We start from the raw sequence: 23970 nt of genomic DNA on the forward strand, positions 1-23970 counted from the left end.
ACTAATGAGTTTTGGATCAAAGTAGTCCCTATTGTCTCGGACTGCTTCCATCAATACGGCTACTACTTCCGGATATTCCATCTGGATCGTACGAAGTTCTCAATTTGAGCCCTTCATAAGCTTTCTCCCCAATTTGAACCAAAGAAAATATACGAAATCCTGATTTAACATGGGAGTACATTCCACCCTTTTAGGGCTTTAGGAACACAGACATTCCACTTTCATGGCTTGATATTGAGAGTCATGCAAAGGTAAGTAAGCAAACATTGCTGGGATGTAGATTTCCATTACCTAAAATTGATATTCTACAAAAAGTCAGGTTTAATAGAGGAATGCTTCACATATTCCTAAAGAGTTGCTACCCCTACTCTCTTTAAGCATGGTAACATGTTTCCTCTTTATTTGTTCTTTAATCAGCTGTCAATAAACCTTCACGAAAGAAAAATGGTGTCACAAGTCTGGTATTCTCCTTGGTACAGTAGTTAGTGATCAACCACAGCTAGTCCTAAGGTCCAGGAGAAGCAAAGGAAGGAAGGTCAAACCATCTAGAGTGGATTTTCATTTTAAGTTGCCCAAAAAAAGTCCAAGAGTAGGTCCTTTGAGTGGGCGTTCTGTGACTAGGGAAAAGTGGCAGCCATTGCAGGCACAAAAGCTTCTTTCCAATGAAGAGACCCTCACTGCGAGTGTATCCTGCTCGGAGAGTGGGCACTGGATACACCATCACACTGAGGAAGCAGTACCACCCCAGACACCCAGCTCCCAGATTAGAATTTGTAGGGCCGAATACCCCTATTCCTCAAGGGCTGGGTGGACATTAATAAAAGATTTATGCATTATCCAAATATCCAGAGCAGGGCTGTAAAATTGCATTAAACATATGTACAAAGGCCAACAGGAAGACACCATAATGAGAAGACAAATATAAAAAGCCACATCCAGGCAGCTGGGACACCACTAATTTCCATCTTCTGGAAGTTTACCAAATACATCTTCCCTCAGTCTATCAAGTTATCAGTTGTATCCTGTGCCTCTCAGTTCACAAAAGCGTAATATTTTCTTGGCAAGCGTTGTTTACATAAAAATCAACATGGTTCACTTTGTTAAAAGCATAAAATGATTCCATAATTTATATATATAATGAACAGTCAATTAAAAAAGTGCAAAGTGTAATATGCTATTTATCACCATTGTGGGGCCATCCCTCACCAGCGGCAACGACTAGAGTAGGTCATGATGACCTCCCCCTCCATCAATGGCAGTAAATGGAACATCAATCTCTGCACATCTGCATATACGGTTTATGCTATGGCATTTGTTCATGTGTATTTGGCATTTAACAAAACACAGGATAAAATGGGCAATAAGGTGTAGTGTAATAAGGTATAGTCACACCGAAGAGGCCTCCTGATTATCCAGCAATGTGCTCACCGTGTAAAGTCGCTGTTACATACACTCTTTGAAGCCAGAAAAAATATTTTTCTCTTGTCAGAAGTTCTGAATTGTGATAATACAAGGAATTTGACCTTTGGACGGTAGTGATGCTCAAATATGGCTGATTAGTACTGCTCGTGTTTTATCAAAATTTCTTTCACTGTCATGACACTGCTAATGATCCCACATATTACATTGTTTGTGACATGATCTATGACATCACTGAAAACATCACCGCAACATCTGAAAAAACATACCTGATAACAAGACTGTGCATGATGAGGGCATGAGTTATACTTACTTTAGGGCACAAGTTATAGTTACTAGAGATAACTATAACTGGCGAATTTCAGAGTTTTTTTTAGTTTAGTTTGAAATGTTATGTTGTCACTGAAATTTTCGTTTCACCTAACTGTAACGTCACTTTATCCTTTGGGGTTTCTAGTGAATTTCTAATTTTTTTTAAAATGTAAAGTAAAATATAACAACATCACTTTAACCTTTGTTGTTTCCATTGAAAACACACAGACACACACTCAAACATATATATATACACACACACACACACACACATATATATGTATATATATTTTTTTTATATGTCCAAACTAGAAAGGTGTATGTCATCTCACATAATAGAACAAAAGATGTTGTAAAATTTTCTATTACACTTCATCAAAACTCCTTATTCATTATTTACATGAGTACAGCCTCCAGAAGCATATCAGATATTGAAAACTGCTAAAAAGCTAGTACTGAAGGTGCAGCATTGCATGTAATGTGCATCTTGGGTAAGCATGAATGACCGCCATTATACAGATAGGCTCAAGTCATCGTCTGTCAGACCTGTGTAGGCTGCTCAATAAAGAATAGGGACTACGATTTTCTTGATGTTGAAACAGAAGCTACAGAGACCAGTAGTACTAAATTTGCCTCACGAATTCTTGCTCTTGAATGACATAGGCAAAATACCCTGGTGAAATCTGGTGAACTGTGACTTTTTTTCTTGCCAAAACACATACAGTGCAGGTGGGGCTCGGGGGTTCAGTCACCTTGACCATTAGAAAGTGGTTCACTAAAGTGCTGTTTTCATATGTGTGGTTCAGCTGGTAGCAAAACCGCTAACTCTGTTCCTCTTTGAGTTCTTGTTGCACACTTCAGATGACAGCGGTCCATTCTTTCCATTGATCAGACCATCCTTGGTGCCATGAGAATGACTGACATGACTTAACCGTGGTAAGAGTCTTGCTCCAAGTGCTCCTGAATCTCTTTAAGATCACCTCTGTCCATATTTCGAGCTTCGGACAATCAAACCTTAATCCAGAAGGTTAGTTGGTTATAGCTAATCTTCTATATTATAGGATTGTCTTCCAGGTCTAAATGTTCTAGTAACACGTCGTATTTTAAGTAACTTGAGTATCCGTTAGAGGAGAAAATGTTCATGGACCACAAGCTTGGACAACCATGTCTTTTAAAAACTTATTTTCATTGAGATTTTGTTCGTTATGTCAAGTATGGAAGCAGTTCAAACAACAATGGACATAGCCACACAGACAAACATTTCAGATTGTACAATACCACGGCTTAAACAATTGGACGTAGGAATTGCAACTGCATAAAATATCCCTGATGCCCCTACGGTCGTGGAGGGAGTGTGAAAAACCTATGTTTTCAATAAGGGGGATGGGGAAATTAGGGAAATTGCAAGTAGAGGGGAACAACAGTGCGAGTGGGGTTGTCAAAGGGATATACAGGAGAAAAGAGATCATCGTGGGTGGGGCGGTTGTAGGAAGCAGGGACGCTGAGGTGGTAGCCGCTTGGGTAGCTCTGTTACCCTCTCCGGCATTGCCGGAGGGGACAAAGACGATGAGCTAGTGTGGAAGGCAATGCAAAACTTGTGAAGTGGGGGGATGGCGTCAGCGACAGGGGAGTATCACAGTGAATCATGGTATGGGGGGGTATTGGGTATAACAGGCCCACAAGCTTAGACCACCATCATGCACACGAAGTTTGGAACTACAAATTGCAACCGACTAGCTTTCACATGATATACTTTCAGTGCTGAGATGATTTAGGATTAATAATGCTCAGGGCTCGAAGAAACACGCATCATATTTGATTCCGAAGGATGGTAAAGAGAGCCTTTCATTTTTGCACTGGGCAGTGATGGCTTGGATTCAGAAAATAGCGGTTTATTGACGTGAAGGGAACATCCTGAAAACAGATTGAAAGGAAGAGGAAAATGTGCATAGAAAAGTCACATATGTATAGGGCACTTTGCTGGTTCTATTTTCCATCTTATTCTGGGGGGGGGGAGTGTAGGTTACCATTATATGACCCGTCTGAAAAATTTAGGAAAGTAGATTTGTCACCAGGTTTGTACAAGTAAGACTCCTAAACAGATTTTGTGATGGAATGCAAATGTGCATACTTGACAAACAAAAGACCGGGGTGTAGGAAGATAGATGCCACTGTATGGCAGACAGCAGACACCTAGAATTGCATATTCAACCTTTGAAGACCCCTACACTTACCCTGCAGACAGCAACGACTCTGGCGTGCTGTCACTTTGCCCAAGGCTGCAAAGCAGATGACATATTAGGCTATTGCTACTTTGATCTATATATGTACATAGTATTTGGGAAGAAGCTATCAGAAAGGCAGCAGAGAGCTATCCAGGGCTAAAGGGGTAGCTGGGTTCTGACAGTGGATGTGGACTGTTGCTTTGTTGTGAAGTCATGCTCTTTAAAGTGGTGTGTCTGCAGAGGCCGGTAACCGGCTGCAAAGTTTTGGAAGTTAAGAGCAGTAATACTGTAGACTGCGTGTGCACTACCACTCTTAACATGTGTCGTTTGTGCTCAACAGGACCTCCAGCCTTGCCAAGGAAATAACTGGTGAGAAGTCTCACCACCTAACTACAAGGACACCTTTCATCCCTCAGCACACCAGTTGTGGTAAAACAAATTGATTCACTATATTGAATCCCAGTTTTGTTGATCTAACACCAGAAATTTGAGAGCTTACTCATATACTAGCATGATGCTGTAAATTCAGGAAAGAGTTTAGAGGCTGCTGTTTAGAGGTTGCTGGCGTAGCAATTGCTACTTCTATGTTGCTCCATGAGATCCATGAGAACTGCTCTGCAACATTTGTTATTATTTAACATAATGCCAGATTTTTTTTAAAGTAGGAAAGCCACAGATTTGTACATGTTTTAGTAGCTGGTTATTTCTGTTTGTTACCACTTACTGATTAGTGTCAGGGTGCAACCTGCTGCTGCACTTTAGTCTGAGACTTCTTCAAAGAATTTTAAAAAATCCTACATGCGCACATACATAAGGAATGCAAGTGGAGCCCCTTATTGGCCTCAAAATATGACACTCACCCTTGATACATTTTTTCAACTTCTGTCCCAGTTTTAGAAACATGAACTCTGTGCAAGGTGCAGGGTTAGCCATTTTTCCAACTAGATCCAGGGAGTCAGGGGGACTGTTATGTAGGAACCACCATTGCATTAATTGACGATGGTGCATATCAGGCAAAGATCAGTCTTGCAAGACTACAGTATTATTTATTGTATTAGTGAGTTCCCCTTTGCTCATGGATGGACACAAACAACAAATCCATACTGTATATTTTAAGAACTTCTTTTTTAAATGAGTCCTCTAATCCAGTAAAGATTTTGTGGATAGCAGTAACAATAAAATAAATTAATTAGAGGCAATGGAAGTGATTAATAAAATAAATGTTACAAAATGGTATTTCAATAATTCATTGCATTGAATGATCAGATCAGTCTCTGGTAATCAACCCCTCTCTACTAGCCCCTAGCTAAACAACAAAAAATGCCTTAATGAGTTTCTTAGATGACCATTAGGTGGTGGCCTTCTCTGGGGATGTTTTCAGCAAAGCTTGAACAATCTCCAAGGGAGCTGAAGATGCCTCTCTACCTAATAAATATGTTACCATGTCTTGGTATTTTGAAAAGAGCAGACCTTGTGATGAATGCAAAAATTAGCACATGAATTGGGTTTGCACATTTACTAAATTTTATCACAAGTTATAAATACCATTAATACATATGCATGATTAATGAATGCACTATCAAACAATAAAAAAGCAACAAAGCGTTATTTGCTGTACGTGTGCAATCAATACTAAACATAGCACCTGTTCATAAATGACATATGTGCATCCAGATACACAAACATATAAAATGCAATGGGTGTCCCTAAGCAGAAAAGGCAAAGATTGTGTCACTCTCTTAGGTGATGGAATTACAAACAGATACATGTTTGGCGAAACACGAGGGGAAGCATATCTGAATCTGGCGACTGAGATCACTGTGACACATGGTGATGTGTGTTTCTAATAGGCCAACTCATCATCATCCTCGGCATACCCAAGCCTATCTAAGCCTGGTTCTTAAACTGAAAAAGTCAAAAAGACAATAGGTGGAATGTTGAATTATTCTCAGCTACTGGTTCCTCCAGGTCTTTAACCCAGGAACCCTTTACTGTGACGTACATGTACTAATACGGACTCCTGCACTGCGGAATGAGTGCCACAATTACATCATTGTTAAACTTATCCCTGATCCAGACGGTGCCTCACTGGCCATCTCACCGGCAACAGGAGAACTCACTATAGTTATGAATGGAGGCACGGTCATCCAACTAGGGAAAACTGTGATCTCTTGGACATGAGGCATCACTCACATCACACTCATGTCTCGGTCACCTACAAAATCCCACAGGTTGCTTTGATTCCATGAATCTGTTATCAAGACTAGTAAAATCCACTATTGCAGCCAGTTCTCAAGGAGTGTTGAACCCAAAGACTTCATAAGGGATGAAGATGCCCACTGAAAAACAATGAACTGAATGGAGGGCGAAGGGCTCAGCGATTGACAGTCCAAAATGTACACTTCATAAGGAATTGGAATTGGGATAAGAAAATAAGGGGCTTATTTAGAAGTAGCTTGTGCCACTGCAGCAACATAATAAGTTACGCTCCAGCAGCGCAAACCTTTCACCCATATCTACGAGGCCATGCACAGTCACTTTGCGTGGCTTTTCATGGCCTCACATATATGGAGTAAGGCAATGCCGCACAAAGTCCTGCGTTGCCTTACTCTGCGCCAGAGGGGAGTTCTATGGGTGTTGCAGTGGGCTTTGCCACGCAACACCCAGGGATTTTGACGCTGCCCCAGATTTACTAGATGACATAAACCTGGGGTTAGCACCGAAACCTTACGCCTCCCCAGTGGTGGCGTACCGAGGAGAAATATTTTTATTTATCCTCATTTTTTCCTCTTTTCCTTATTCTGCAGCACACATAGAAAAAGGAAAATGCCTCTCTGGATTGTTTTTGTGCAGGAAGGTGTTCTTCCCTGCACAAAAACAATCCTGCATGCAACACTGGCAGCATTGCGCCATGGTGCCAGGGTGCCTGCATTGGCGCTAGGCAGCAAATTGTGCACTGGTGCAGGGCAAAGGACAGGATTTCATAAATGAGGTGCATTCCTGCCCTTTCACATTGGCCTAGGGAAGGGCAGCAAGAAGACTTGCGGTGCTGCCCTACGCCAATTCCCCATAAATATGGACCTAATTGTCAACACAGAATCGAGGTCTTTCACAGCAGATGCCCAGTGAGCATTCTCTGTGACTAGGAACTCATCAAGAAGATCACTGGTGCAAAAGAGCCATAGAATGGCATGTCACTTCACACTGACCTGCACCATTCCCTGAGACTGGAGCACTGTCGCGGTGTGTAAGTTGTTCTAATCTTACAATGTATGTTGAGGATTTCATAAGCCAAGTTTCTAGCAGTTCGCTGTAATCAACACAGTGAGTGGGTGGCTCATTTGGTGATCCAGTACATGACTACCTAAGCCTGATGACCCCGTTTTCACCCCTCAGGGACAATACGACAATAGCAAGAATTCAGGTATCATCCTAGGGATACAGATAAGGCCAAACAGGAATTGTGATCCATAGCTACCATTCCCAGTTGCAAACCATGGATGTACAATTAGTACACCAACAAATTAAGAATGGGAATGCAATTTGTAATGCAACCTAAGCACAAATATGTCAAATATCAAATTGGCCATTCACTCGAGAATGTGAATTGACCAGAGTAATGAATATTGATTAGGAAGGCCACTGGTTATGACCCACTATTATTTGCTGTGAATGCATGGATGACACCCTGCAAAAGATAGCAGACCTCAATCCTTGTATTTGTTTTATCAAACAGGGAAACATATTTTATTTAAACCAGCCAGTATCCAATAAAAGACAGGTGCTGCTTTAAAGAATTATCTTCGTTTGGGAACAAATTAGGGGAAGCAGGCACTGGCACTCTGGGTCACTGCCTGCTTCCAACAAGGCTGCCTGACATGATTCCCAAAGGGAAAGGAGTTCCACAGGGACATCTCCCACTTTCCAAATCAAATACCTCCCAAATCCAGCATCAGTAACAGTTCAATCGTGAGTGGCAGAAGCTGTGATCACAAACTATAGATACATTCATTTCTGTGTCCGAAATAGAAGTACATCCCCCTACCCCATATGTAATACAGAATTTTCTGACTCCTAGTATGCGATTGCGCTTTCTAAAAAGCCACTTTGCGATCTCAAACCCTGCAACTTTGACAATGGCAAGGTTAGCAACCACAAAAGGGTGATATATGACCCAATGTCTGCTATCCAGAAAGCTGGGGTGCCAAGTCCCACCTTAGCATGCGTTGTTGTTCCTGATGCACCACTGATGCTTGTTCTAGTAAGCACATAACAAAACACATGCATGTATTCATAACTGAAAGGCAAACATTTTCTTTCTGCCAGTGGCATAAGTCACACTGATGCCACCTCCCCCGCAGAATGTAAGGAGGGGCCCAGGAGTCTCTCAAGTTCCATAGAGATTCATTGACTTTGGCCTGAATGAGGGCCTCAGGAGGTTTGAGGGGGCCATGAAGAAGTGGGGACCCTCTGCGTCATAGGGGCTTCAGGGGCTTCTGTTATGGCCCTGGTTTTGCCTTTTTAGGGTAGAGCACGCAAAGTGCTCTGTCCCTGTTATTCTCTCTCTACAGGCTTGTAACCACGCCCATCATTTTGGTTGGTTCATGGGCTTGCCTTTTGAAATTGGCTTGGTTTGATTAGTGAAAGGCATGCATATGTTATGCCTTTTCCGGTGTTTAGCCCTCCTCGAGCGCACCGCCAATTACTTAAAACATACGAGGATCCAGGTTTTCCGTAGGGTTTCTGGACTACTTTTTCTCTTTGTTTCGCAGACAGTGCGATCTCGCTGGGCAGTAGTAATACACTTTGCATGACATTGATCCTTTTACATGGATAATTGCATTTTTGCCAGTTACATGTAGAATTGCACTTTTGCCGATAAGCTTCACTGTGAGCAAACTTCTGTTTTGTTTTGTGAGTTTGCTTCGCGCTCATGGCGGGCGTTGGCTCACTTATGTGAAATTGTTTATCTTTTCATTTTCAATTTATGTGGCAAGAAAAGTCCGATTAGGAGTTCACAATGCTAATAACTCTAACTTGAGCAAACGTGAGATTCATTGCATTGCAAATGCTTGTTTACATCTGTTAACCCTCGCGTTCGTTTGCCCATTTGAAACAGTAGCCCGCTTTCTAGTTCTGTGAGTAAAGCTCCTATTCCCACATCTCTAAATATGTAAATTATGTTTTAAGAGTTTCATTTTGGTTTTATTCGTGCAAACTTCAAAAAGGTGAACTCTGAGACCAAAAACGGCAATGATATGCTTGTGCATTCTTTGAGTGATATTTATTGCACATATGCACTGTAGTATGCTAATTCTGAGTACGAAAGTGAAACTGGGGCCTGTAGACATGGGATGGCACTGAACATCCACCAGCACCCCCAGAACAACTTTAACTGGTTTACTTTGCCCTGCTCCCAAGTGTAATGAAGTAATTCACAGTTTATTTCTACACAAATATTTAAAACACATACTAAATTTCAGCAACTGATACTTGTTGGCCAAAAACTTTTAATTTTAATAAAAGATCTGCTATTGCGTCTATCACATTTTTCTTTTGCACACTACAGCATGTAACATGGAGCAGTGGGCCAGTCCACTTCAGCCACGGGTTACCATCTCTGTGACAGCAATCTGCCCTTTTATTCTTTTACAAGGATCTAAGTATTTCCTTATGTGCCACGGACTACAACGTCGATATGTGCTTTTTGAGGTCAAATAATATTTTTGCTTTTAGCCAATGTTTTACTTTAGATTGATAAGGCCAAGTAAACAAGTATTGGCAAATCCAATGTCAGCCAATGTTTATGTGGGTGTGTGTGCATGCACGTGCATGGACACGCAAATTAATGCATGCATACTCGCACCCGGCTCCCTCTCTATAAAAATAAAATAAACTGATGGACCCTTTAGGAAGCTTTTGCCCCCTGTAGCACCAAACCACGTCACTGCTATGAACATCAGCTCCTTCCTTTCTATTATTTTCCCCTGCTGAAGATTCAAGACCGATTCACGTACCGGTGGTAATGGAAAATGCTCCAAGTTCTACTGGAAAATTCACAAGTCAAAAGTTCTTCACCGTAGGTCTTGTATTGTTGACAAAATTCAGCTAGTGGATTCTTCTCCAGATTTAACAATTCCCTACACAAGTTGTCGGATTATCCATAGCTACCCTAAGTCAGGCAGCTGTAGATGGAGGGAATGGAACAACCGATTGCTGTAAGTTAGATCATGTCTAGAGAAGCCTCAGCTAGGCCAGCACACACACATACATTTATAAGGACGGCTCCAGAGGTGCGAGTCTAGAGTACTTCGGGTGAGTTGATCAAAGTCACTTGGGTTAGTAGATGCCATTAGTAAAGTAGGTGCAGTGGGTACAGTTGCCATCTGGCCATTTTCTTTACTATTCTTGTCTCTATTTTTAATTCCAGGCCTGTAAAATATTGCAAAAAGCTGTGAAATCAGGTGTTTTTTCCCTTTAGAGACTAGGGGCTCGATTTAGATTATTGTGCATGGGTTACTCCGTCACAAACATGACAGATAGCCTGTCCGCAGATTTACAAGTGCATTTAAATATAATTCATTTTGTGACAAAGTAACCCGCCCGCTGAAAATAAATCAGGCCCATAATGCTTAAATGGGAAAAAAATCAAATAAAAATTATTCAGAACTGAGTGAATCATTTTAGAATGAGTATTACAGCAAACACACGGATAACTGCTTTTTATCAAACACAATCCCCACAATTTTATATAAATTCACCCTCACCCACCAGCTCTTGACTGTTTCACAAGAGCAAAACAAAAACAAGTTGCCAGCAAGTAATTTTTTTCTAAGAAAGGTGAAACAAATGGTGCACTAGTAAGTTATTTTCTAATTGGCACCCCTAGCAGTTGCATCTTGGTCCAGGGGTAGCACAGACCCACCGCATCCCAGTTATGGCACTCTTTCCTACACTAACGAGAAGAGAAATGGCGGTTTTACTTCTGAATTGGAGTCCACACCACCCTTCTTCCCCACTGCAAGTCGCTAAAGAATTCAACACCTTAAGCAATGTGCTGCAGCAGGGCAGCCTGAAATTTGAAATAAGGATTATTTTAAAAAGTGTAATAAGTCGATAGGGCCAGAACTTAAGTAGTGACAACTCCTATAACACGGAGTTGGGAGTAGCAACAAATTAACAGAGGGAGCCAAGCCAGAGTCGACCCAAGGGTCTGGCTCGGACCTTGGAGTGCGAGCCCCAAAAATGTTTGCTATTTAACTTAAACAACAAGCAGCATGTAAAATATGACAAAGTCTCTTCAAGTCACAATATGGCACTGAACTTAAAATTGATAGTTTTTAAGCATGATCCATTAATGAACTAAGAGACAAGATAATTGTCATGTAAATCGTGTAAGTGGCCCAGATCATTATACAGCAACATTATAGTCTATTAAAATCAAGAAGCACATGTTTTTTTTAAATAACTGGTGTTCTGAACTCAAATGTTTCAAAGTGCATTCATACGCGATAATGAGAAAAAAGAGTTTTGGTGAAATAAATATTTGCCTAAGATCACACAATCTAAGCGGGAAAGGCCAATTTGTCCAGGTTTTCTGGTTTCACTTTGTACAAATCAGCCACTAAATCGTTATTTGTCTTTCTTTAGCTTAAGGCCTTATTGATATCTCTTGATGCATTTTTCTACAGTTGTATATAGCGGGAACTTGACCCGAAGGTATTGGAGCTGCTTAACAGGAGCATCAGTTACATTACGTCATCTTTCATTGTTAATAGGGATGAGGAGATTAAATAATTTGTCCACAATCACTCAATGTTAAGCCAATGCAGAGACTCAATACTGGTTCCCCAGGTCCAAAGTAGTCAGCTTTGGCCATAACACCACATCCAAGGTAAGGAAAGAGAGGCGATCTGAGTCTGAAGTTGTAGTGTTGGGGGCCCTAGGCCCTCATTCTACTAATATTAACGTCATAGACACATAGTTAGGGTTTGTACCACTGGCCCAGGGCAAGTGCGCCTGCCCCCTTTTATTAGCAAGGTCACCTGACTGGTGACGCCTGTGATGGATGGGTGTGGGGTGAGTGTGGAAGCCAGCCCACAGCAGAGTGGCTGGTGGAAACACTAGAATGTGTCCAGCCGGACACTACATTCCTCCCAAACTTTATTGAAAAACAAACAACCAAGTCCAACCTGTGGGAGAGAAACATAAACACTAAAATAAACACAGTCTCTTCAGGTGGTCCACCGGACATGCTGCGGGGACAGGTACAGCTGGTGGTACTCGGCCTCACAGCACTCCTCCGTAGTTTAACCAGACTGCAATGGACACGAAGGGCAGTGTTGATGAAGTCCAGATACTTTAATCGTCTGTTCATGACATCACAATGCACTCAGGCACTGTAGGTCCTGTCACAACTCGGCTCACAGTGTGAGAGTCTATTCACAAAGTTCGATGCGGGTACATTAGGAGCAGTGGGGAGTCCACTTCAAGGATCTCTGGGAAGGCATTCAGGCTCCAGGGATAGCGAACCTTCAAAGACTGAGGATGACATGGATGAAAAGGCGTCATCCTTGAAGGCGTTTGTACATCCTAAGATCTGCTGGTAGAGCAGCTCCAGGCTTCCCTCTCGAGCCAGAACTCCATCGGACAGGAGTCTCCTCAAGGCTCTTTGGGGGCTGCCACAGGACTATGTGGACTGTGCCGGGTCTATCGCAGGCCAAGCAAAGGCGTAGCTGAGGAACAGCCAACAGGACCACATCCAAGTCGCCAGGGTGGTTGTCACATGGTCCTTGTGCTCTGATCGTCAGGACTTGGGTGCTATGGCCTTTGTGCAATAGTTTTTGGGTGACCAGTCTCCGTCTGCAAACTAAGTGCTTCCTGGTGCCTGTCGTGGAGCTACCTCAGACACATCTCTCTTGGCGGGATCCCCCTCTTGCTGGAATGTCCATGAGGCGCTTGCCCCTGGATTGGCATGGGACTGTGTGGGCTGTGTGGGCCTCTCTTAGGCTGCCCCAAGGGGGTCGCTGCAGAACTCCCAACAGGGAGGATGATTCACTGGGAAAGCATGCTCTCGTCGGCAGGTCTCAGGTTCACAGGTTTCTGGGTGAGCAGCCTCCCACGGTGTCAGGGATGCCTTGTCAACTTCTGGTCTCTTCGCTGACTTCGGCTCCACTCTGGTGGTGCAGTGCTCCTTAGGTGGTTCGGGTAATGCACCTGTTAAGGATGATGGTCTTACCGAATAGTAGATCAACATGTGGCATTACCTTTCTTGGAGAAGGGATGACTTGTGGGACTTCATGGCCACGTTCTTGTATGGCATGTGCAGTTGGCAGGAGGGAAGCCATTGATGTCAAGCAGCCCGTGACATGTGGAAGGACGGTCGCCTTGAGAAGTGTGCGGCCTAGACGCAGTTCGCGCATGCTGGTGGCTTACAGTTGGTCCACCCATGGAGCTGTTTCCAGTGATGTCTGTTCACCACAGTGGCCGGCTTGTGGTGATGGATGCCCTCTCTAGTACTGCTACAAGTCCTCAGTCCTATCGCTCTTCTCCCTTTCTCTTGCTCACCTGTGATGTTCCTGATCTTCTGTGTGACAGGTCTGTCACACCCTTTATTCTTCGATCCTTCACGTCGTGCCACTGTGCCACGTTCCTCTCTCCTCTCCGTTTCCCTTCTTGATGTGGCATTGGGCCAAGGGTCACACGTTGTGTCACATGGACCTCTCGCTGGCTTATGTGCTGCACCGTGGGTGGTGCATTGTCTTCTGTCGCAGCCCCTCGCAGGCTTAGGCCTATCAGTAGGACTTGATTCCTCCTCCTCACATACCTCTTGCAGGTCTGGTCCCTTCCGCAATCTTCTTGGTGGTCCGCTCCCTGACTGGAGTGTCACTGTTTCTTTCTTTGTGTCTTCACTCGAGGGGCTGCGTTTGCGCCTCAAGACTGCGCCGTGTGGCACTTGCTCCTGCCTCCCTTCCAGTTTGCATGGCAGGATCGGTCACTCCTCGTGACTTGTTCAACGATGTGCTAACGGTGGCCATCTTGTGCTGCAGTGTGGCCAGCTGGCACTGCCTCTTTTTACTGAGGTTACAGCTCGCTCTATCTTTCTCCTGGGCTAGTGCGGCCCTCTGCGCACCTCTTACATTGTGCTCTGTCCTTCTTCCTGGGGGCCCTCCAGTGGCGCTCTGCCTGTCCTTTATCTGGGCATACAGTGGTGTCTGTCATCACTAGGGCTGCACTTTGCAGCATACGTCCTCCTTGCGCCCTCCATGGGGCTTGTGGCCTCCTGAGGCTTTGCTGCTAGGCTGGGTTGTCTTGCCGCCTCTCTACCTTGCTGGGCACACGCACTGTGGGTTGTTCCGGGTGGCTGGCATGTTGTTCATGCTGTGGTGGCTATAGTGGTGGCTTCTGGACAGCTATGGGAAATGTGGTGCTTGATACTGTGAGGGTTCTTCCCTAAGTGCAGGAGCAATAGTCCTGATTCCCAGCCCCTTCACCATCCTTTGGGGCCGTGTGTGATCACTGGACTTTCATCCGCGCTGTCCCCGAGGCAGTCCAGCTTGGCGGGGGGTGTTCTCTTGTCTCTGCTACCTGTAGGGCACCACAGAAATTTTGTTGTTCTGCATGTGGCTGTGCTGCTAGGTGGCACTGCGGCCACTTTACTCACTGCCGCGGCTGCTTCTTTCCTGCAGACAGTGTCTCAGACCTCACCTCCAGCCGTCACAGCACCCCTGCCTTGGGGGCCGCCACCACAGTCATGATCCTTTGGGGTCAGCAGCGGCACGTCCACATGGGCTTCCAGTCCTGGACGGCCGACAGAGGTCTCTCCTCTGCGACAGCCTCTCACCAACTTCCAGGCTGCCTGTCAGGGTCTCCGCAGACGATCTGCATCGGTAAGTGCTGCTGCCCATCCTAATGCAGGGCTCTTTGCAGGGTTCTTGCATGCAACTATTTACTTATGGAGAGGAGTATGAAGGTGGGGGCGGCGGTGCCTCAAAGTCCAGGCGGCCCTTGCAGCACTCTGCCCGGCTCCCTGACTGCTCCAAATCAACTCTCTCACCTCGTGCATGGCAGGTGGGTGGGTGCTGCTCCCGCTCCGCCACTTGACTGGTCTTGCGACGATAAGCCATAGTCCTGTTCCTCCTTTTTTCCGTGCTTTCCCACAGCTGGGGGTAACCAAGGTGGGGTGGGGGGGGGCAGGACACTGCAGGTATGGCGCAATTTCCACTTCACCTCTCAGGCTGCAGCAGCTTCCATAATGCTGTAGGCCATTAGAGATAACAGTGCGGGGTCATAATGCAGGTGCGACGTGGGGGCTTGTGCCTTTGCCACCACCTATGTGGTTGGCTGTATACTCTCCCAGCACATCAAGCGGGGATGACACACAACAGTCTTGCACAGTGACTTTGTGCTGCTCTCTCTTTTGCGACCCCGTAAGGTGCAAGGTGGGCGCCGGAGCAGGACTTGTTGCCACCGTCATGCTCTCTCTCGAGGTGGCCTCATTCTTGCCCAGGATCTGGCATGTTCATGCTGCCAATCGGTGTAGGGGTGCCCTTTGGCAAAGGAATCACTTCCCCCCACAACCAATGGCAGAATTGCTGGTAGCATGCATGCAGGGACGGACCCGCTTGAAACATTGTAGTGTTGGGGACCCTAGGCCCTTATGATATTAATATTAATGACACGGACCCATAGTTAATGTTTGTACAACTGGCCCAGGGACGAGTGCCCGGCACCTTTTATTAGCAGGGTCACCTGACTGGTGACGCCTGTGGTCGATGAGTGTGGGGTGTGTGGAAGCCAGCCCTCAGCAGAGTGGCTGGTGGAAACACTAGAAAGTGTCCAGAAGAACACTACAGAAGCCACATGAAAGCTCGGCTCGTTATGTGCTCGAGGTTCCAAAATGACCTCGAGCTGGCCCAGAGTCATGCTTCAGGCTCGAGCTTTCAGTGGCTCGCCCACCTTTGCTGTAACATCACAAAAGCATAACGGAAGTGTGATGTTATTTTCAAAGCAAAGGCTTCTCTGTCAGGGAGCCCCCCCGAGCCCCTTAACCTCAATCCCGAGCACGCAAAGGAGGCTAAAAGGCACGCCGTCAAATCAAGGTTGCCGGAAACCAACAGAACAGAAGGGAAATAGGGGGGAGAGTTAGCAGAGGATCTCTTTATAAACTATTGTGACTTAAGCGAGGGTCACAAGAGAGTCTGATAACATTTAGAGGCGACGTGGCCTTTCTGCCAGCAAACACATTAAGGCGCAATTAAGAAAGCCAGGGTGACTTATAGCACTGGGGCTGTCAAATCCGCGCCGGAGACGTCTGTGCTCCGCTAATGGGACCGACTAGAAACTGTCAACAGGTGTAGGGCACGATCAGACGGCTTTGCTTCTGTTTCAGCCTGTCACCGTGAATAAAATTCATGTCGTCGTTCAAAGCTTGCGTTAAAGTTTAATTCAAAAAATACTTCACCCCTTGACAGCGTCTCGCCGAGCGCTGGTAGCGGGGCACGTGCGGTTCATCTGTGGTGGCCAGGTGCTTCCGATAATTAAAATACCACCCCACGTGCAGCGATAGAAAATTGCATTGTTTCCGGAATTGATTTAGCAGCAAATAAAGACGCAGGTGCCCTCAAGGGGACAACTGTAAAATTTGTAAACTGTCGCATGAATGTTAGCGTGGGTGTTTTATTCGTGTTAGTCCTCTTCCTTTGCAAAGGCTTGTTCATCCGGGTTACGTGACCAGATGGGTCCATGGCACAGCCACACCTCGTTGTTACAAATTAGTCATTTCCGGTAAACCAATATGATTAAAGTATCAGTTACAACGTATTTTTTTTTAGCTTCCCCTAGAGAATGATGCCGAAGTGGACCCCAAAACCCGCACACGGGCCTTCAAAGGAATCTCCCACAATCTGTATAGGAACAGTTTTACATTTTCCCTAGATGGTTTCTCTAAAAGTATGGCCCAGAATTGGAAACATGGTGCCTCATATGACATGGCTGAAGCCTCTGGGTTTTCGCTTAGCCACTTTTTAGTGGATAGTGTCTGTTGGGTGCTGCTATTTCCCTTCCACTTCAAGCACTACTGCACTGCTCTTGATAACAACTTTCCAAGAATATCGACGCACAATATTACAACCAAAGTGGCAAGGGTGCCTGACAGAATGCCAAATTGTATCAATTTGGGTAAACTACATCTGACATTTGCCTAATTTCTCAGAGGCCCTTGGTCCAAGACTAGAAAACTCAGTAAATTGAAGCCATGGTGGCTGAGCATTTGCAGAACAGTACCAAGCCCAAACACACACACTGAACACGTTTCTCACCCAATGTCGAAAGAGACTTTTTCAGGGTAGCAAAGGGCTGATTTCCAAAAGCCACGAGTCAGGACTTAACCATGACTTTAAAACTGCGATCACTCTAGAAACAAAAGGGCTGGAGAAATGTTTTAAATATTCGGGATAACCAGTCAGAAGCCATCCTAAAACCTAATGTAAACAGACTCTGCCTTTTTGGTGTTGGAAAGTGGGTCATGTAGGCTTCCACAAAGTTTGGACTGGTGTCATGTGATACAGACTCGCCAAACTTGTGGTCCAGTAATATTTTCTGCATGTTTTCAACCTTCTCATGACATATTCTCACTTCCTCAAGACAGCGTTCACACAGGCCTCAGTTTGATGTACCTTGCCTCTGAATATTGCCAGCTACATCAGGACTAGCACATTGCACACCCAGTTGGCCGGGCATAGCTGAAGGGTTCATAAAGGGAAGTGTTGCCACACTGGGCTCACTCTTTACTATGACCTGAGAGGTTTGGTTTTCTTTTGTTGGGCTGCCGATATTGCTGCAGCATGGCAATGTTACATTGACTATGAGGATCCATAACCCAGTACTGACCCACTTAGATGGTGATCAATCATCACCAGCACCTGCTTGCAACCATCTGCTTGGCAAAACCACCCGTAAGCTACTCAGTTCTCAGAGGGCTGTTCGCCCGATGCGGCCGCTCCTTAACATCACACCCGAAGAAAAAAAATAGCACTTGGTGGCAGGCCACTGTCACTGCACCTCCTCAATCAGGCAGAGATACTAATGCTGACTGCTGGGACACTTTGCAGATAACCAGCAAGCAGGTATGGGTGATGATACTCAAGCAGCACTGGGGCTACAGCAAGCACCACAACCCATGATTCCCTGCCACATATGTCGTCAAACTGCATGGATTCCAAATCGAAGACAGTCTTAAAGACTTTCCACATCTGTTCCAGGGACTAGGTTCTCTCAAAGGCACCATGGTCAAGCTACATGTCGATAAAACTATCAAACAAACGGTCCACAGACACCATCATGTGCCAATCTACATACAGCTACTGGTGGAGAAGGAATTGGAGCCGGGTAATAAATGAACATTATTGAAACAGTACCCTGCCCAACTCCCTGGATGTCTCCTATGATCATCATCACAAAGCCAAAGCAGCCAGGGGCAGTCAACTGTGTCGACATGCATCTCCCTAGCAAAGCCATCCAAAGGAAGAGGCACATAACTTCAAGCATGGAAGACATTATCGTAGACCTAAAAAAGGTGCAGTCTGTGATCCTAGAAATTAGACCTGAATGCTGGTTATAACAGTCTCATGCTTGACCTGACCTGCATATATGTCACAACCATCTCAACTCACCTAGAGCTATAAAGGTACAAGTGTCTTAATTTTGGAATTTCCTCTGCTGCTGAGATGTTCTAAAATGTCATTAGGGAAACTCAGGACTATATAGCATTCTGAACATCAGTGATGACATAGTCAAAACACAGAGCAAGTTATTTTGATTTGTAGAGCCAAATCGCTTGGCACAACTCAACCAGAAATCTAAACGGTCTATACATTACACATCAAAAAACAGAGCTTTATTGAGAATAGTATTTCTAAAAAGATTTTCTAAAAATATTTTACATATAAACAACACATTTTTAGTATGATAAATATGTTTCTTCTTACATCTACCATACCACTTGAGCCCTGGGGAAGCAAACATTTATAAAAGACATGTTAGCTGTGGGAACAGCGATAGCTGTGTTGTGATAACTAATGATTTATGAATGTTAGATTATGACCAATGTATTAATAGAAAAGTCAAAGAGATCTATGAAGTTTAGTGATAATATTGTTTTGTGGCGAGAATAACAAAAGTAAAATAATCAACCATAATTCTACACACTGAAAAATGTGTTCTTTATATAATGTTTTTTTGTGAAAATCTTTTTGAAAATATTATATTCCTTATTGTTGGAAACAAATTACTCCACAACGCTGGCTGAACACCACCGCTGCCTAAGGGCAACACTCATGAGAACATAGACTAACGCTACATAGAGTACTGTCTTTGAGAATCGGTTTGAATTTTTCTGATACATCTATTTCAAAGATGGCCTGATGGTGGACCAACACAAATAGCAGGCTATTCAAAATAAATGCCCCTGCTCCTGGAGAGCTATGGAAGTGAGAAGCTTTCTTGGTATGACCACCTATTTTTGTTAGTTTGTTCACAATTTTGCCACCATCTCTGAACCGTTGCGAGCACTAACAAAAGCAAATGCCAGGTGGGAATTACATGCCCAGGAAGATGCAAAGCAATGATTGAAGATGTGGTCTCAATGTCTCTATGTAAATCTAAGGATCAAAGAGGGAGACCCGCTGAGATACCACATGATTCAGTCACCGACTCTGCTAGTGAAGGACCAAGTACTATTGTTGATGTCAAATACATTACCAAAGAAGATACAGCACAAATATTTAATCATACTTGTGAAAATTTGGGATTTGAAGATTTGCTTCATCTGGAGGAAGAGGAAGAATTGTTTCCTCAGTATACCAAACCTACTAGATTAGTCATGCTGCTGCACAAAACAAATTAAATATTTAATTTTTCAGCAATGGAAGTCGTCATGACTAAGTTTTACAAAGGGCCTATACCTTACCTATTGGTAATCATGTTAGTTTTTACTCCATAAAGGTTGATTCAATACTGGCACCACTAATAGGTAGATTCACCATTAACTCAGATGACGATTCTCCATCAGAATTAGTGGACAGAAAGGTGGACCGTGCGCTCATGAAATCCATTGTAGTGCATAACATGGTGCTGAAAGCGGATACTTATGCAGCTTATGCTTCTCCATCCCTTGTACAGGATTCTGAGATACTCTCAGAAGCAGTTCAGGAAAAAGTAGACTACTCAGATATTTTGGTACAGATAGTACATCAAGCTACATATTTAGGGGATATTTCTTCAGAAATTTTAAGAGCAACTTCTCTGGGTTCGGGGATTCGGAGTTGGCTCATCGCAATTTGTGGATGAAGGAATGGAAAACAGATTTTTCTAGTTTCTCAAAATTCTTATTGAAGGCAAGAAACTCTTTAGAAACCAGTTTGATGAAATCATAACAAAATTCCACAAGGATCAGAAAAATGCCCTCCCTTTCAAATCTTCATCTTTCAGAACCTCCAGAGTCTTGAAAAGGTACTCTAAGGAGAGTTTGAAAAAGGATACTAAATCATAGAAGCATTGAAGACCCAAGAAATCTTAGAAAGGACAAGAGAAATCTGGCTAGTCAGGTACAAGGAAGAAGCACTCCTTACAGTATATTTCCTGTCAATATCAAAGAGCCAGTAGGAGGCCTACTATTAAAATATGTCTAGAGCTGGGAAGAGAATGTGAAAGACCAATGGTTACTAAGGGACTGATTACGACCTTGACGGAGGGGTTACTCTGTCATAAATGTTACGGATATCTTGGCAGACGTATTGCAAGTTCCATTATATCCTATGGAACTTATAATAAGTCGGACGGGATATCCGTCACGTTTGTGATGGAGCAATTCCCTCTGCTAAGGTCGTCATCAGGCCCTATGTATTCTGGGAGATTCCTCTTACATCGGGTGGTGTGCGAACTAGAATTCCTCTAATCCTGTCAAAAGGGAATCCTTATGGGCAGGAACTGACATTTTTAACCAAGAGGGCATTTATCCCCAAGCCAGCTTCAGAGCTCAGAGAAGGTACCTACTCGATTCTGTTCCTAGTTCAGAAGTTGTCAGGGAACTACTGTCAGCCAGACAAATCCTGAGGATCAGTTGAAGGCTCAATTAAGTCCCCCTCTCTATCCCCTCAATTCCATATGCCTAAATAGCACCAGTGGAAGCTCGTGGGAGGGAAAAGGGTCCGGGCGGTGCCTGGTGGTGGGGGAGAGTTTAGAGGAAATGGGGGGTGACACAGCAACAAAAAATCTATATATAATAATAATAATAAAAGAAAAAACGTAACCTTTGCCCCAAGCCTCACAGCTCCGATCCGCTCTGCCCTGCTGCGTCCAATCCTAATGCTGCTTTCATCCTGCTGGCAGCATGAAAGCTGGGCGCCAAGCCTCGAAACTCCGATCCTCAACTGCAGGCACAGGCTCCCAGCCTGCCCTGCTGCATCCAATCCTAACTCTGCTTTCATGCTGCTGGCAGCATGAAAGCTGCATTAGGATTGGACAGAGCTCCCAGCCAGGGGGCTCTGAGGCAGAGTGGAAGTCTCTGCCTTCAGTCTCCAATGTGTGTTTGGCCAGCCCAAGACAGCTGTCCAAACATACATGCGCACTCCCCCTTCGTCCCTGTCATCACCATTGGCCCGCCCCTTTTACAAGAAAACGATAATAAACATAGTTTATTTTGATTTATTATTGTTTTCTTATAAAGGTTTTGCAGCTGCTGCAGCTGGCGGGGGTGGGGGAACGCTCCTCTGCCATAGCGAAAGAGCTGCCCCTCGATAGCACAGAAGACTGAGGTGATCAAGCAAGGGATGGATGTGGAAAGGGAACAGCTGGGAAGGCGATGTAAAGAAAGAAAAAAGTCATGAGTGTTCCTAAATCTCACTTCACACATATGTATGTAATCTTAATCCTCCTTGTTACTGGGAAAAGAAAAGACCCAGACTTTCGTCCATATGAGGTAGGGTATGTATGGAATTCCTGTCCCAGTAAACGTCTAGTGATGCTTCTCTGCAATTGTACAAGTTTAAACGAGAACATTAATCATCCTTTTATCTCAGACCCAAGAAGCCTCATCTCTAACCATTAAAACTCTGTATTATTGGTCTTCACCAGTGGTTAGAAACCTTTCTGACTTCTGTGGACCCCCACTATATCATTGGTAGAAGCCGGGGAACCCCACTGAATCATTATTGGAATCCGGATACCCCACACTGAGTCATTACTGGAAGCCGGGGATCCCTGCCTAAACATTGTTCAAGATGTGGACTGCAAAACAATACACACAAAAATTACAGAAACATGCATTCCATCAAGCACATACACAAATGATAACACCTTTTATTTAATTTGCAAACAAAATATAAATAAATACAAAAAATATTAGGAAGGTTGGAACTTTTCTAAATTCCATTGAAGCCACACATCATCCATATTATATTCTGTTTATGCATCTGCACTGCTCTCACAAATCAATTTGACGATGCTGATTTAATTTTTAGCCTCCAATTTCAAATCCTTTGACATTTACAGGATGTTTTAAAAATGTAAATTGTACATTTAGCCACTTTATTTTTATAAACTTTATTGATCTGGTAACGTCTTTTAATTTTTTAAGCAGTCATTGAGTCCCTGAGTAGGCTTTTCGGATCCCCAGGGGTCCCCTGACCAGAGGTTGGGATCCACTGGTCTACACAATACCCACCATCAAAGTTGGGAAGCCTTGCATCCCAGGGGAATAGTCAATCCAAGAACTCTTGTATACCCCCTGGTAAAACTGCAAATAAACAATACAAGTGAGCTCTCAGTCCAAACATGCAACATTGCTTATTTTCCTCCATAGCGCGAAATACTAATGTCAAGAATTCCAAAGTATATGAGAACCAAATACCCAGTTAGGCCTTGTTACATACACAGAGCCTCGGCCCAATGTCAATCGGCCAAACCATCAGCACACTGCACGGTTTACCCAAGTTGCCGATAACATCTCTCTTTGACCACAAAGCCAGTATTAGTTCACCTGGCTTTATATGGACAGTGCGGAGGAGTTGCTCCTGCTGTGCTTTAAACTTCAGAAAGGTGACACAGATATTTGTTGTGCACGCCAAAATCCAGGGGCAGGCCCTCCACGTGGGCAGAGAGGCGTCGCCACCAAAAAAAGTCCCCCCATTACGGAAAGATAAAATGGTAATAAACTTTGTTTATTAGCATTTTATGTTTCAGCGCCCCTCCTGAACTGAGTGTCAGGACGAGGCGTGGCAATTGCTGCCATGGTAGCAGGGAGCTGTGCACTTGTTTAAAGTGCGCATGTCTGTTTGACCAGCCGTATTGTGACGGCCAGCCTGACATGCGCACTTTAAACATCTCTAACCCAACTGTCTTAAGACAGTTGGGTTAGAGGAAGCATAGGCATCCAGCGTTCTGGTGAACGCTGAGAGAACCCGCCCCACTAATCCCGACACTGGTTTCATACTGATTACCAGCATGAAATCAGCATCAGAACTGGCTTGTGCAGTTTCCTGGGTCCCGTGACCGTCGCGCATCGGATCTGGGAGAGACGACACGATGCAAGGAGAGAAGATCGTCAACAGGTAGGTGCCTTTTTTTTAAATGTTATTTTTATTGTATCCCCCTTCCCGCACCCCCCTCCATTGTAAATATAGCGGGCCACCACTGCCAAAATCCAGATACAAAGACAGGCAGCAGCAGACTGAACTGGGAGTTGAATGGTTCAACTGCACCCTTACCACTCCTGCCGAAGACGTCTAGAACCTTTCTCCATAATGCTGGAATCCAGAAGCATAATCATCAGCGCAGAGCAATTTTATAAATGCCCACCCCGCCTTCACTGTGCTGTGCTGCATAGGTGCAACCAAGTTGATGCTCGCAAAGCATTATGGGATTTGTAGTTCTGTATGATACAACAAAAATTAACCAGATCTGCTGTGAGTAAACCACGCCCTACAATGTCCCAATTGTTGTTTAAAGCACCTGAGTA

Source organism: Pleurodeles waltl, chromosome 4_1, assembly GCF_031143425.1.
Source record: "Pleurodeles waltl isolate 20211129_DDA chromosome 4_1, aPleWal1.hap1.20221129, whole genome shotgun sequence".
Lineage (NCBI taxonomy): Eukaryota > Metazoa > Chordata > Amphibia > Caudata > Salamandridae > Pleurodeles > Pleurodeles waltl.